The sequence below is a fragment of the Elephas maximus genome, chromosome Y (genome assembly GCF_024166365.1).
Source record: "Elephas maximus indicus isolate mEleMax1 chromosome Y, mEleMax1 primary haplotype, whole genome shotgun sequence".
NCBI classification, from domain to species: Eukaryota; Metazoa; Chordata; class Mammalia; order Proboscidea; family Elephantidae; genus Elephas; species Elephas maximus.
Genome location: NC_064847.1, coordinates 15371293 through 15384316, shown reverse-complemented (window position 1 = coordinate 15384316; position 13024 = coordinate 15371293). Strand labels below are relative to the sequence as shown.

The 13024-nt window shown below is 48.9% G+C and overlaps 1 pseudogene; it reads right to left on the bottom strand.

Annotated features, from left to right (window-relative positions):
• The window catches only part of LOC126069860 (probable tRNA (uracil-O(2)-)-methyltransferase), a 78210-nt pseudogene extending 72159 nt beyond the window's left edge, over positions 1-6051 (bottom strand).
• Between the last annotated feature and the right edge of the window lie 6973 nt (positions 6052-13024).

Here is a 13024-nt window from a genome sequence, read left to right as displayed (position 1 = left end):
TAAGCAGAGCTGCTTTTAATTATTTTTAACTTATACATTTACCTCTTAAATGACCTAGAATCTTCAAGCTACCTAAAGAACAATCCACTGAAAGCACAAAACACTGAAAGATGAATTAGTCATTTAGTTCTCACCACTCCTGTTGGCCATGAATGAGCTGAATTTGATATATGTTGCTGATCTTAACTTATAAATTCCCCCCAGTGTCTTCTTTCAAAGGTAAGAAAGTGATGGATCCATGAAGGACATCTGGGAAAAAGAGACAGGATGATAAACTAAAACTGCTCAGTTCAGTGTCTCACCAGAAGGGGATTAAAAGTGGTGATAAATATGTCACCCTGCCTTCCATCTCACCAGTGGCTCTCCCAGGTGCACTATTTTCATCCATGCCCAGAAGGACAGAGATGCTCTGGTACGTTGTTGCTGCTGTATCTTGGTGACTAGAGCGTGCCAGGCACAAGGTAGGCATGGACAACAGGTCCTGGTTAGGGAAAGGCAGGGCAGGACCCGTGAGGCACATGCCATCTGCTGGCCAAACCAAGGCAAGTGCCATTGACATTGAGCCTCTCAGCTTGAAAGCTGCGGTCTGAGACCAAAATGACCTCGGTCACAGCCTGAGACCAGGACAACCTCCGTCATGGCCTGAGACCAGGACAACCTCCATCACAGCCTAAGAGACCAAGAAAACCGCCATCCCGGCCTAAGACCAGGACAACCTGTGTTATGGCCTGAGACGAAGATGACTTCCATAATCACACTGAGACCAGGACAACCTGTGTTATGGCCTGAGACGAGGACAACCTCCATAATCACACCCTGAGACCAGGATAACCTGTGTTACAGCCTGACCAGGACAACCTCCATCACAGCCTGAGACCACGACAACCTGTGTCACAACCTGAGACCAAGAAAACCTGTGTCACAGCCTGAGACCAGGACAACCTCCATCAGAGCCTGAGACACCGAGATAGCCTCCGTCACAGCCTGAGACACTGGGACAATCTCCGTCACAGCCTGTGACACTGGGACAGCCTCCATCATGGCCTTAGACACCAGGACAACCTCCATCACAGCCTGAGACCAAGATGACCTGTGTCACAGCCTGAGACCAGGACACCCTCTGTCACAGCCTGAGACACTGGGACAACCTCCGTCCCAGCCTGAGACCAGGATAACCTCCGTTACAGCCTGAAGACAGGACGATCTCTGTCACAGCCTTAGACGAGGAGAACCTGTGCACAGCCTCAGACTGGGACAACCTCCATCACAGCCTGAGACCAGAACAACCTCCATTATAGCCTGAGACCAGAACAACTTGTATCACAGCCTGAGACCAGGACGACCTCTGTCACAGCTGAGACCAGAACAACCTGTGTCACAGCCCGAGACCAGACAACCTGTGTTACAGCCTGAGACCAGGACGACCTCTATCACGGCCTGTAGCCAGGACAACCTGTGCCACACCCTGAGACCAGGACGATCTCCGTCACAGCCTGAGACCAGAACAACTTGTGTCACAGCCCGAGACCAGGACAACCTGTGTCAGAGCCTTAGACCACGAGAATCTGTATCACAGCCTGAGACCAGCACGACCTCCATCATGGCCTGTAACCAGAACAACCTGTGCCACAGCCTGAGACCAGGACGACCTCTGTCATAGCCTGAGATCATGAAAACCTCCATCACTGCCTTAGACCAGGATGACCTCCGTCACAGCCTGAGATCACGAAAACGTCCGTCGCAGCCTGAGACCAGGACGACCTCCGTCACAGCCTGAGATCAGGAAAACCTCCATCATAGCCTTAGACCAGGACAACCTCTGTCACAGCCTGAAACCAGGACAACCTGTGCCAAAGCCTGAGACCAGGAAAACCTCCGTCGCAGCCTGAGATGAGGACAACCTGTGTCACAGCCTGCGACAAGGACAACCTGCTCCACAGTCTGGCCATGATCTCCAGACTGGAATGGGACACAGCAAACTGCCAACACCAGACGCCAGTTCAGACAGGTGAACATCCTTCTAGGCCCTCCTCTTGGGGATTCATGCTGTGGAGCCCTCATGACTTGCAGGCACTCTACACTCGCCTTCCCATGACAACCGCAGTAGGAAGTAATGTTCCAGAGTTCAGTGTGCTTTTGCTGTACAGCCCTCAGAGCGCTCCAGGGCTGAGAGGGCGTATAGCCTGCAAGCGCTAAGTGTTTCTTTTTAAGTTTCCTTTTTTATATCTAAAAGTCACGCTAGTTTTACAACCTATTTCATAATGAGGAGCCTTGATGGTGCAGTGGTTAAAGCACTAACAAAAATGGATAATTTCTCTTAGATCTTTGATTTACTGACCATTCAATAAGGTATGTGAAGTGCTGACCCCAGGCCTCACAGTGGCTGCACCATGAGTGCTGGCTCAAGATGTAGGAGCTTCAGAGGCAAGTGCACCCCCTTAGTGGCCAGATACCCGTCAGTTCTGTAGCCACCAGCTACTCCTTTCCTCTGCAGCCTGTGCTTCACTAGTACCAAGATCTGTGTGTGCCATTCTTTCAAACGCTCTGCTGTTCACACCTATGTCTTGACATAAATTGCTCCTTTTTCCCTTTCTTTCTGTTGTTAGGTGCTCTCGAGTCAGTTCCCACTCGTACTGACCCTATGTACAAGAGAACGGAACACTGCCCAGTCCTGCGCCATCCTCAGGATCACTACTGTGCTTGAGCCTGCTGTTACAGTCACTGTCACAGATTGAATTGTCTCCCCCAAAAACATGTCGATTTCGTTAAGGCCATGGAACGCTCAGTCTCATGATGTCTGTTGCCCAATTGGAAAACTGTATGATAGACTAATAAATCTCTAGTGTTGTTTAAGGACTCTGGTTAAAGTATTTGGCTGCTAACTGAAAGGTTGGTGGTTTGAACCCCCAAGCCACTCTTCAGGATAAAGATGTGGCAGTCTACTTCTGTAAAGATTACAGCCTTTCAAGGCTTGTGAGACAGACTTACTCTGTTCTACAGCGTTGCTATGATTCAGAATCAACTTGAAAAGACTTTAAGGCAACGGGGTATGGGTACAGGTAGCATTGTTTTAACTTTGTTTCTACTCTTAGAAATTATTTAACATCTCCTTAATCTATCCGTTGTTAGCTGAAGTCAAGTCAGCTGAACTTCACGGAGACCTCCTGCACAACAGAATGAAACACTGCCAGGTCCTGTGCTATTCACGTGAGTGGCTGCAGATAAGACTGTTCTCATACATAAGGTTTCGCTGCTTGATTTTCAGAAGCAGGCTGTGAGGTCTTTCTTCCTAATCTTTGTCTGTTCAACCTTCCCCTGACAGATAGGTGGTGGCTGTGCATGAGGTGCATTTGCTGCTGTGGAAGGTGAGAATTCTACCACTGAACCAGCACTGCTAAATTCCTGCTTTTCAATCAATACCCAGCACACTTTTCACCTTCTCCCTGAAGCCTTCCAGACACCACCCCCAGTCAATCACTGCGTCCTCTGTATTAAAGACACACACTACTACGCTCTGGGGAAAAAAAAAAAAAGAGGGAGAACACAGCAAGATACTAATGGCTTTTCAGTGACCCGAGACTCAACGAATGCTTGTTTATCTTATTGTATCCTACCACTAGCAAAAACACGCTTACCCAGCACGACCATTTCTCTCCCCGGAGTAGTGAGCGGGAGCTGACGGTTCGTTGTCGGAATGATGGTTCTGAGAATCACGTAGAAGTTGCGCGCAGCGTCTTCCTGCGGTGCTGTCTCGGTGCGGGCGAAGAAAGCCAACAACCCCATTGCTGCTGGCGAGGCTTCAAGAGAAATCTTCCCAGAAAAAATACAGCTCCGAGGCGGGGAAGGCGTCCTCCGCCGACCCCAGCCCTGCTCGGTTGCCCGGGGTCCCTCGGCTCCTCGTCTTGCCAGCGCCGGCCCTCGGCCTCCCGAGTCCGCGCCCTGCCGTGCTCTGCGCGGGTCCTGCTCGCCGTCTGGGACTCAGGCTGCATCTGTGGGACCCCTGACCAGGTCTCGTCCCCCGGTCCTCCGACCCCGGGCCTGCCCTTGGCCAGAGGCCGCGGGCCTCGGCACGGGGCAGGGCGGCGCTCCAGTGGGCCTCCAGGCGGGCGCCGCACTGCCGCTTGTTTGCCGCCTGCGGCCTCTCCAGCCACACGGCCACGGCGACCTGGAAGACCCCCGGGAGCAGCGCGCCAGGGTACCACACCGCGGCCCGACCTACCTCCCCGACGACCAGCCTTCACCCATACCCAGGGTGGGGCGCGGCGCGATGACGCAACCCGGAGCGTCGGCGTTTTTGCGCTTGACGTCACGGGGCGGGGTGCTTGGGCGGGGAAAGCAAACTAGCAAAGAAAGAACTTGATTTACATTTTATGGTGTCCCTGGCCGCGTGTATATAGATGGAAGTAATCCGTTCGTCGCTTATATACGCGCCAGGACACAACTGACGGGTGCTGCGGGGCCTCTGGTGGGCCCCAGTGCGCAGGCGCGGGGATGGCCTAGGAGGACAGAGATGAGGCCGGACAAGAGGCAACCAAAACACGGAACAGGGCGTTTTGGAAAGTAGCGCAGGGGACATGCTGGCAGTGGTGGTTCACTGGTAAAATTCTCATCTTATAAGTGGGAGGTCAGTGTTTATGTGCCTGCCTTCCCCGCTGCCCTGGCGTCCAGGTCCTGTCACAGGATCACACAGAAGAGGCAGGACGTAGTTCCACGGGAAGGTGGGCTGGGCACCTCGGTTAGGAAGAACGTCCCAGGAGATCCCCCTTTGGGAAGATGCGGTGAACCTAAGAGGACGGGGAGCGGTGCGTGCTGGGGAAGACTGGAGCCCAAGACCTGAAAAGGAGCAGGAATCCAACTGTGCAGCTCTTGGCTGAGGAACTTAACCTTTGCCCTTACTCTCTGGGGATCCATCCAAGAGCTGTTGGTGCCAGGTAGTAAGGATTGGAGCGGAGCTTCGAAGAGAGTTCTGGACATGGAAGATTTATAGAATCATAAAGAGCGTCCAAGAGAGCGAATCTGGGATCTAGCTGATTGTCTCCATGATTGTTTACTGACAAGTCGAGGAGTTTTGTGAATGTTCAAAATTACTCTTACGTGGCTTCTGTGAAGTGTGCAGCCAAGAAACCCTATGGTGCGGTTCTAGTCAAACGGGTCGCTGTGAGTCGGAATAGACTCCATGGCACAAAACAAGAACAACAGCAATGAAACCTCACTTTTTTGCCACTTGCATCCTAATTTGTTTTCTTTTGTGAGACAGCTATAGCTAGGTGCATTCCTCTGCCTGGGCACTGCCACAGATGTTTCTTAGCCCTGAAAGTTGTCTGTCCACTACGGGTCCCCAGGAGGAACAGAGACAGTTAACCAGTAGCTATCAAGAGGATTCTGACTCATGACGTTGCTGGGTGGCATAATCAGTTAAGCGCTTGACTACTAACCAGAAGGTTTGTGGTCTGAATATACCTAGACGTGCCTCGGAAGAAAGGTCTGGTGATCTTCCAAACGGTCACAGCTAGGAATACCCTCTGGACCCGTTCTACATTGTGAAACGGTAATGTGGGTAAAACATCAAAGATTTCTTCTTCCCTCTTTTTGTACTTTAGTCCCTCGGCTGGGATTTGCAATTCCCTAAAATTGGGGCATTGGTGATTCAGTGGTAGGATTTTCACCTTCCATGTGGAAGACCCTCATGTACAGGCAGCACCGGTCTGTCATTGGAGGCCTGCGTGTTGCTACGATGCTGAATAGATTTCAGCTGAGCTTCCTGACTAAGATGGACTAGGAAGAAAGACCTGACAATCTACTTCATAAAATCAGCCAGTGAAAACCCTGTGGATCTGTAAAAACGGCGAGGTGATGGTGTCTGAACTCCTCTAACTTCACAAGGGGAAAAGAAAAAAATCAAAGGACTAAGGCTGATTCCTGTGAGGCAGGGGTAAGAACACCTTTTCTCTCTGCCATCTTTACCAGTTCTGACACCAACCATCCCTCCTGCAGCACCCTCTGCTGGGTCTGATAATTCGTGGCAATGACCACACAAAAATCACAGTTCATACTTACAATTACGGGGTTTATTAGAGAAGTAACAGTTATAATTCAGGCTCAGAAACACTCAGGATACAGTTCTTCCATCAGCTCTTTCAAATGCTCAGAATACAGCCTCTTCCCAGTGGTGCTTGGAGGCACACCTCTCCCTGACCCTAGGCCTCTGAACAAAGGTGCTTAGCTTTCTCTCTCCATGGGCCACGAAGCCCACCGCTCCATCTCCTGCTGCCAGTTGTCCCCTGAAGGTCTCTCCTTCCTTGGTGGTGGTGGGCTTTTCTCTTTCTTGCCTCTGGGGTGGCTCATTTCAAGGCCAGCAGGATGGCAAAACTGACCAGTCCCCTAGGTGGGTAGGAATTACCCTATCATATAAGCCCTCCCAGTTACGTGGGTGGGAGTTACAAGACCATGGCTAGGAAGTCCACACTAAAGTAATTAATTGCACCACGGGATCATAACAGTCTGATCTACAACGATCATGGAAATGGCACGGGACCGGGCAGTGTTTTATTCCATTGTTCATGGAGTTGTCATGAGTTGGGGACTGACTCAACAGCAGCTAACAAAGCAACAACATAAAGCTGCTCTCACAGTCAAAAAGAAGTGAAAACTAACTCATCATGTGACTATCAGGGAGAAGCCCATCAATCAAATATCTATAGAATTAAGTAAAAGATAAATTGAATGGTACAACCTCACAGAGGAGCCCTGGTGGTGCAGCGCTCAGCTGCTAACCAAAAGGTCAGCAGTTGGAATCCACCAGCCACTGTGTAGGAGAAAGATGTGGCAGTCTGCTTCCGTAAAGATTTATAGCCCAGAAACCCTATGGGGCATTTCTACTCTGTCAGTGGGGTTGCTGTGAGTTGGAATTGACTCTATGACAGTGGGTTTGATTTTTGGTTTAGATAACCTCACAGACACACAGGCTGTCTCCAGCGCATGCAGTCTTTGACCCGGCAGTTGGTTTTTATGCTGTCTGACGGTGTTTAGACAACCCAGAGCTCACCAATCACCACCACAAATCTTTCTAAGCCTCTAAAATGTATAGGGACCTGGACTTCCGGCCACTGGGGGAGGCAGGCACATGAACAAGATGATGGCTGTGGAATATGGCAAGTGCAGCAGTTAAGGTGTGCACAGGGTTCAGAGGTCAAAGCAGCATTTGGGGGAGTTGTTTACTCTCTAGGGCCCTTGATATCTTGAAGCAAAAGTGCTGTGTATGGAGAACTCACTGACAATTAAGTTAAATAAAAATAATGTTTTAAAAGTAGTTGTAGAGGAGTCCAGACTTCAGAAAAACTGATTGTCCAAATACAAGGCACAGCAGGTATTCATAGGAAACCAAAAAGAAAAAAAAAAGAAAACCTATTCCAACTCAGTGACCCTATAGGACACAAGAGAACTGCCCCATGAGATTTCTGAGGCTGTAATCATTATAGAAGCAGACCACTACAGATTTCTCCCTCTGAGCGGCTGGTGGGTTCATACCACTGACCTTCCAGTTAGCAGCCAAGTGCTTAACCACTGCACCACCAGAGCTCCCCTTGACAGGAAATAGAACAAACAACATTTCCCAAGGTTATAGTAGTTTATTCACAGTGGGAAAAACAAGTTCTTCTCCCATGATTCTCATGCCTGCGAAGGCCATAATGTATCTGCAATTGTCAGGATTATAAAAGTTAAGGGCAAAGTTTGTCCTAGGGAGTTAGCCACCTACAGGGAAGGTATGGTGTCCACTTTGATTTCTCAGCTTATGGCAGGAGTGCCGGTTTGTTTACATGTGGCTCAGTCCCTCATAGCTCTTATACTCTGGGCTCTGCTCTCCTGTCTCTGGGCTTGCTGTGGCCCTGAGGCCTTAGCCATGTCCTGGCCCTGGCTAATGTAGCGCCCACTTTGGGGCACTGGTGGTTCGAGGTTAGAATTCTTACCTTCCATGCAGAAGACTTGCATTCAATTTCCGGCCAAAGTACCTCATGTCTGTCAGTGAAGACGAGCACACTGCTGTGATGCTGAGCAGGTTTCAGCAGACCTTCTAGACTAAGATGAGCTAGGTAGAAAGGCCTGGAAATCTACTTCTAAAAATCAGTCACTGAAAACCCTATGGATCACAGTGGTCTGATCTCCAGCGCCTCATGGGGAAAATGGGGCAGTGTTTTGTTCTGCTGTGCCTGCGGTCACCATGAGTCGGGGGCTGACTTGACAGTGGCTGACAACAATGGCCTCTGCTGCATGTCACGTCCATGTGGCACACAGGCATCACAGAGAGAGGCTGGGGAGCAGAGACCTGTGGGTCTCCAGAGGGATGGGTCGTAAGTCCAGAGGCTGATGCTTGGGAGGGAGGTGGGAAATCCAGTGCCATGTGGGCTGGCACCCTCACACAAGGTCATGTCAATTCCATGCTGGATATCCTATTGAACTAAAAATACAATTAACCTGCCTCCTGCCTCCAGTGCTCCACAAGATCTGGCTCCCTTTCCAACCTTGTTTCCTGGCCCTTTCCCGACCCACTGAGCCCCTGTCACAATGATCTGTTTGTTCTCTGACGTTGCCAAGCTCATTCCCACCTTGGGGCCTTCCTACCAGGCAATCCCTCTGCCTGACTGCTCCTTCCCAGATCTTCTGTTCATTCATGGGTCACTTTAAATGCTGTCTCCTGGAAGGGGGCTTCCCTGACCACCCAAGCAAATAACCCCAAACACTTTGTGTCTTATTGCCCTGTACTGTTTTCTCCTAATTGTTCGAACTTTGTTGTTTGTGGTCTCCAGCCTCAAAAACATATGCATCAATAGGTTGGGAGCCCCGTCTGGCTTGTTTATCACCATTGGTGTTGTTGCCCAACTCACGGTGATGCCAGGCACAAGGGAATGAAATGCCTAGTCCAGCACCATCCCTGTGATCAGCTGTGGACTGGACCATTGTTATCCATAGGGTTTTCACTGGGTGATTTTCAGAAGCAGATTGCCAGGCCTTTCTTCCTAGTCTGTCATAGGAAGGTCCACTGAAACCTATTCAGCATCACAGAAACAGGCAAGCCTTCATGGACAGACAGGTGGTGGCTGGGCGTATCCCTAGCATATTTTTAAGCACTTAGGAAATGCCCAGTGAGTAATTACTGAATGAGAAGGTCACCGAGTGAAGGCATGGCAGGAGACCAGCACAGAGGGAAGGCTGTCCAGGATGGCCTTTCACAGTTGCTGGGCTTAGAGAGCAAGGAGATAGCTGCTAAGAGGCAAGCTTAGGTCAAGATTCCAACCCACTGTCTGGGCTTGGGAGTAATCTCTGCTCAGTGCTTTCCTATGGGATTGTCTGCCATGATGGAAATGTTCTGTCTGCATTACATAATATGATAGTCACCCTCTCACGTGCAAATCCTGGTGGCATAGTGCTTAAGTGCTATGGCTGCTAACCAAGATGTTGGCAGTTCCAAATCCACCAGCTACTCCTTGGAAACTCTGTGGGGTCATTCTACCCTGTCCTATAGGGTTGGTATGCGTTGGAATCAACTCGATGGCAATGGGTTTGATTTTTAGAGTCACATGTGTTTTTTGTTTGCAGCTGCTGCTTCTCATTTTGAATCATGCCACATAAGCAAATGAAAGGCCCCAGGGGCTTAACTCCATCCATGTCATTAAGGTTGGCACTACTTTGAGGAGTCAGCTCTTCCCCAGTTATATTTTGAGTGCCTTCCAACCTGAGGGGCTCATCTTCCAGCACTTGAAAGAGGAAGACCCTCAATGAAATGGACTGACACAGTGACTGCAACGATGGGCTCGAGCATAACAACAATTATGAGGATGGGACAGGACTGGGTGGTGTTCTGTTCTGTAGTACACGGTGTTGCTATGCATTGGAACCGACAATGATACCTAACAACAACAACAGTTACATGTGGCTACTGAGCACTTGAAATATAGCTACTGAAACCAAGGCACTGAATGTTAAATTTGTTGTAGTTTTCAATTGCTGTCAAGTTGGCTCTGACTCATGGTGACCTTATGTACAACAGAAGGGAACGTTGCCCAGTCCCGCACCATCTTCATGATCGTTGGTATATCTGAGTACATTATTGAAGATATTGTGTCAATCCATTTCATGGAGGGTTTCCCTCATTTTTGTTAGGTCTCTACTTTATGAACTTAAAGGTTGGCAGTTCAAATCCTCCAGGTGCTCCTTGGAAACTCTATTGGGCAGTTCTACTCTGTCCTATACAGGCACTATGAGTCCGAATCGACTTGACGGGAATGGGTTTTGGTCTACTTTACCAAACGTGATGTCCTTTTCTAGGGATTGGTCTTTCCTGATGGTATGTTTGAAGTAAGCAAGCCAAACCCTTGTGATCCTTACTTCTAAGGATCATTGTGGTTGTATTTCTTCTAAGACTTGATTTGTTTATTCTTCTGGAAGTCCACAGTGTATTCATTATTCTTCACCAACAGCACAATTTGGATGCATTGATTCTTCTGTCTTCCTTTTTCACTGTTCAGTTCTTTCACATGCATGTGAAGTGATTGGGTCAGGCATGCCTTAGTTATCAAAATGACATCTTTGGCTTTTAAAACTTTAAAGAGGTTTTAGCTGTATTCTCGGTGTTACTGTGGTGGTGTAGTGGTTAAGAGCTCAGCTGCTAACCAAGTTTGAATACACCAGGCTGTCCTTGGAAACTCTGTGGGGCAGTTTCCACTCTGTTCTATAGGGTCACTATGAGTCAGAATTGACTTGACGGCAATGGGTTTAGTTTTTTTGTTAGCTGTTAGTGAGCTAAAATGGCCATTTTGAATCTGATAGTCATATGGTCTACCATGCTGGGAATGACAAATTGAAGAGGAATAGCATTGCAATCATAGTAAAGAAGAACATTTCAAGATCTGTCCTGAAGAACAACTTTGTCAGTGATAGGTTAGTATCGATACACCTACAAGAAAGACCAATTAATATGACAACTTATTATTCAAATTTACGCATCAACCGCAGATGCCAAAGATGAAGAAAATGAAGACTTTTATGAACTGCTACAGCCTGAAATTGATTGAACATGCAGTCAAGATGTTAAATTTCCTTAATTTTAATTAATGTAAGTTTAAATTTTGTTGGCCACAAGAGGCTGGTGGCTGCCATATTGGAGAGACCCAACTGGGCTGCCTACAGAACCTCTGTGCTGGGCCCCTACCCTCTGAGTGCTGGAAGCAAGTGGAGCTCCAGAAAGCAGTGGCCAACACTCCCCCAGAAGGCCTGGGTGCTCTGAGCATCCCAGTTCAAAGCACGGGCTCCGGCCAATCTCAGCAGCAGCCCTGTTCTCCCCACAACCTCCCAGCCTCCTTGGCTTATGCCAGTAACATTTTTCATGAACACCAAAGCCCCAGCCCTTTGTGTGCATCATATACAAATCCATATTTATGTTCCATAATGCCTTTCCAGTACCATTCCAGCTGCCTGCTATAGAACCAAACCAGTTGTTTTCAAGTCAATTCTGACTTATGTTAACCTTGCATGTGTCAGAGGAAAACTGTGCTCCATAGGGTTTTCATGCCTGTGATCTTTTGAAAACAGATTGCCAGGTCTTTATTCTTAAATGCCTCTGGATGGGTTTGAACTGCCAACCTTTGGGTTAGTAGCTGAGTGCATTAACTGTACTACCTGGAAATCCTAGCTGACTCCTGCTTACTGTGATTTTATCGAGTGGAAGAGAGTTGGTGCTGAGTGGTGGTGGCCATGGCAGAACTTATACTTGGCATTGAGCCATCACAGCCCATTCCCAACTGTTATGAGTTGAATTGTATCCCCCCAAAATATACGCTGGAATTCTAGCCTCTATACCTGTGGCTATGATCCTGTTTGGAAACAAATGTTTTCTTTGTTATGTTAATTAGATTATACCCGAGTAGGGCAGAAAAAGTAGGGTGGACTCTCCGTCTAATCCCTGGAACTCTGGTGGCATAGCGGTTAAGAGCTCTGCTGCTAACCAAAAGGTGTGCAGTTTGAATCTACCACCCTCTCCTTGGAAACCCTATGGGGCAGTTCTACTCTGTCCTGTAGGGTTGTTATGAGTCAGAATCAACTCAATAGCAATGGGTTTAGGTTTGAGTTATAAAAAGACACAGACACACACACATTAGGAAGACGAATGCCATGTGAGGATCGTCTACAAGCCAAGGAAAGCCGGGGCGACTGGCAGGGAAGGAATCAGCACGGCTGAGGCTCTGATTTGGGCTTTTGGCCTCCAGAACTGTGAAAAAGCGAGTTTCTGTTCTTTAGAGCCCCTCACTTGTGGTGTTCCTGTTACAGCAGCACTAGGAGACTAAAACATCAACGCATGATGTGGTGGTGCCTCTGCAACCACTCTTCCATGAATTCTGAACCAGTGAGGTGGGTGGTGGTGGTGGAGACAAAGGGGGAGGGGACAGGGTAGACAAGTAGAGTTGGGAGGAAAATTTAATTTTTACATCATGTGCAAATAATAACAGTTACCCATGACAGCCAATATAGCAAATGATGAGCTAAAGTGGCTATGCCTATAGGCTGGAGTGGGGCAGAGGTCATAATGAGCAAAACAGTGGGTGGGCAGGACCAGGGAGGACTCCAGGTCATGTCAGCTGCCTCAAAGAGCTCCCTCCCTTCCTCCACTGTTCACACCCAGGCTTCCCATGTGGTGGCTCCTGGCACCTCTACCAAGGTGCAGCTAACATTGATGGCAACTGGTAGCTAACAAACCATGTACAGAACAAAACTCCCTTCCTCATCCCCAGAGTTGCATCCCCTGTGCTGGTCTCAGGGGCATCTCCATCCACCCAGGTCCCAGCAAAACAGCCAGAGTAGCATGTGGCCTTTCCCTCTGTCCTCCCTCACCACTGTGCAGTAAGCCTCAACAGCCTCTCAGTTCCACCTAGAGATGTCAAGTGTGCATCCCTGTCACACACAGGTCAGGTGTGTCCTGCAGGCTAGGGAGGGGACTGAGGGCTGGCACAGGTGCCGGAGATGACCCTGCAGG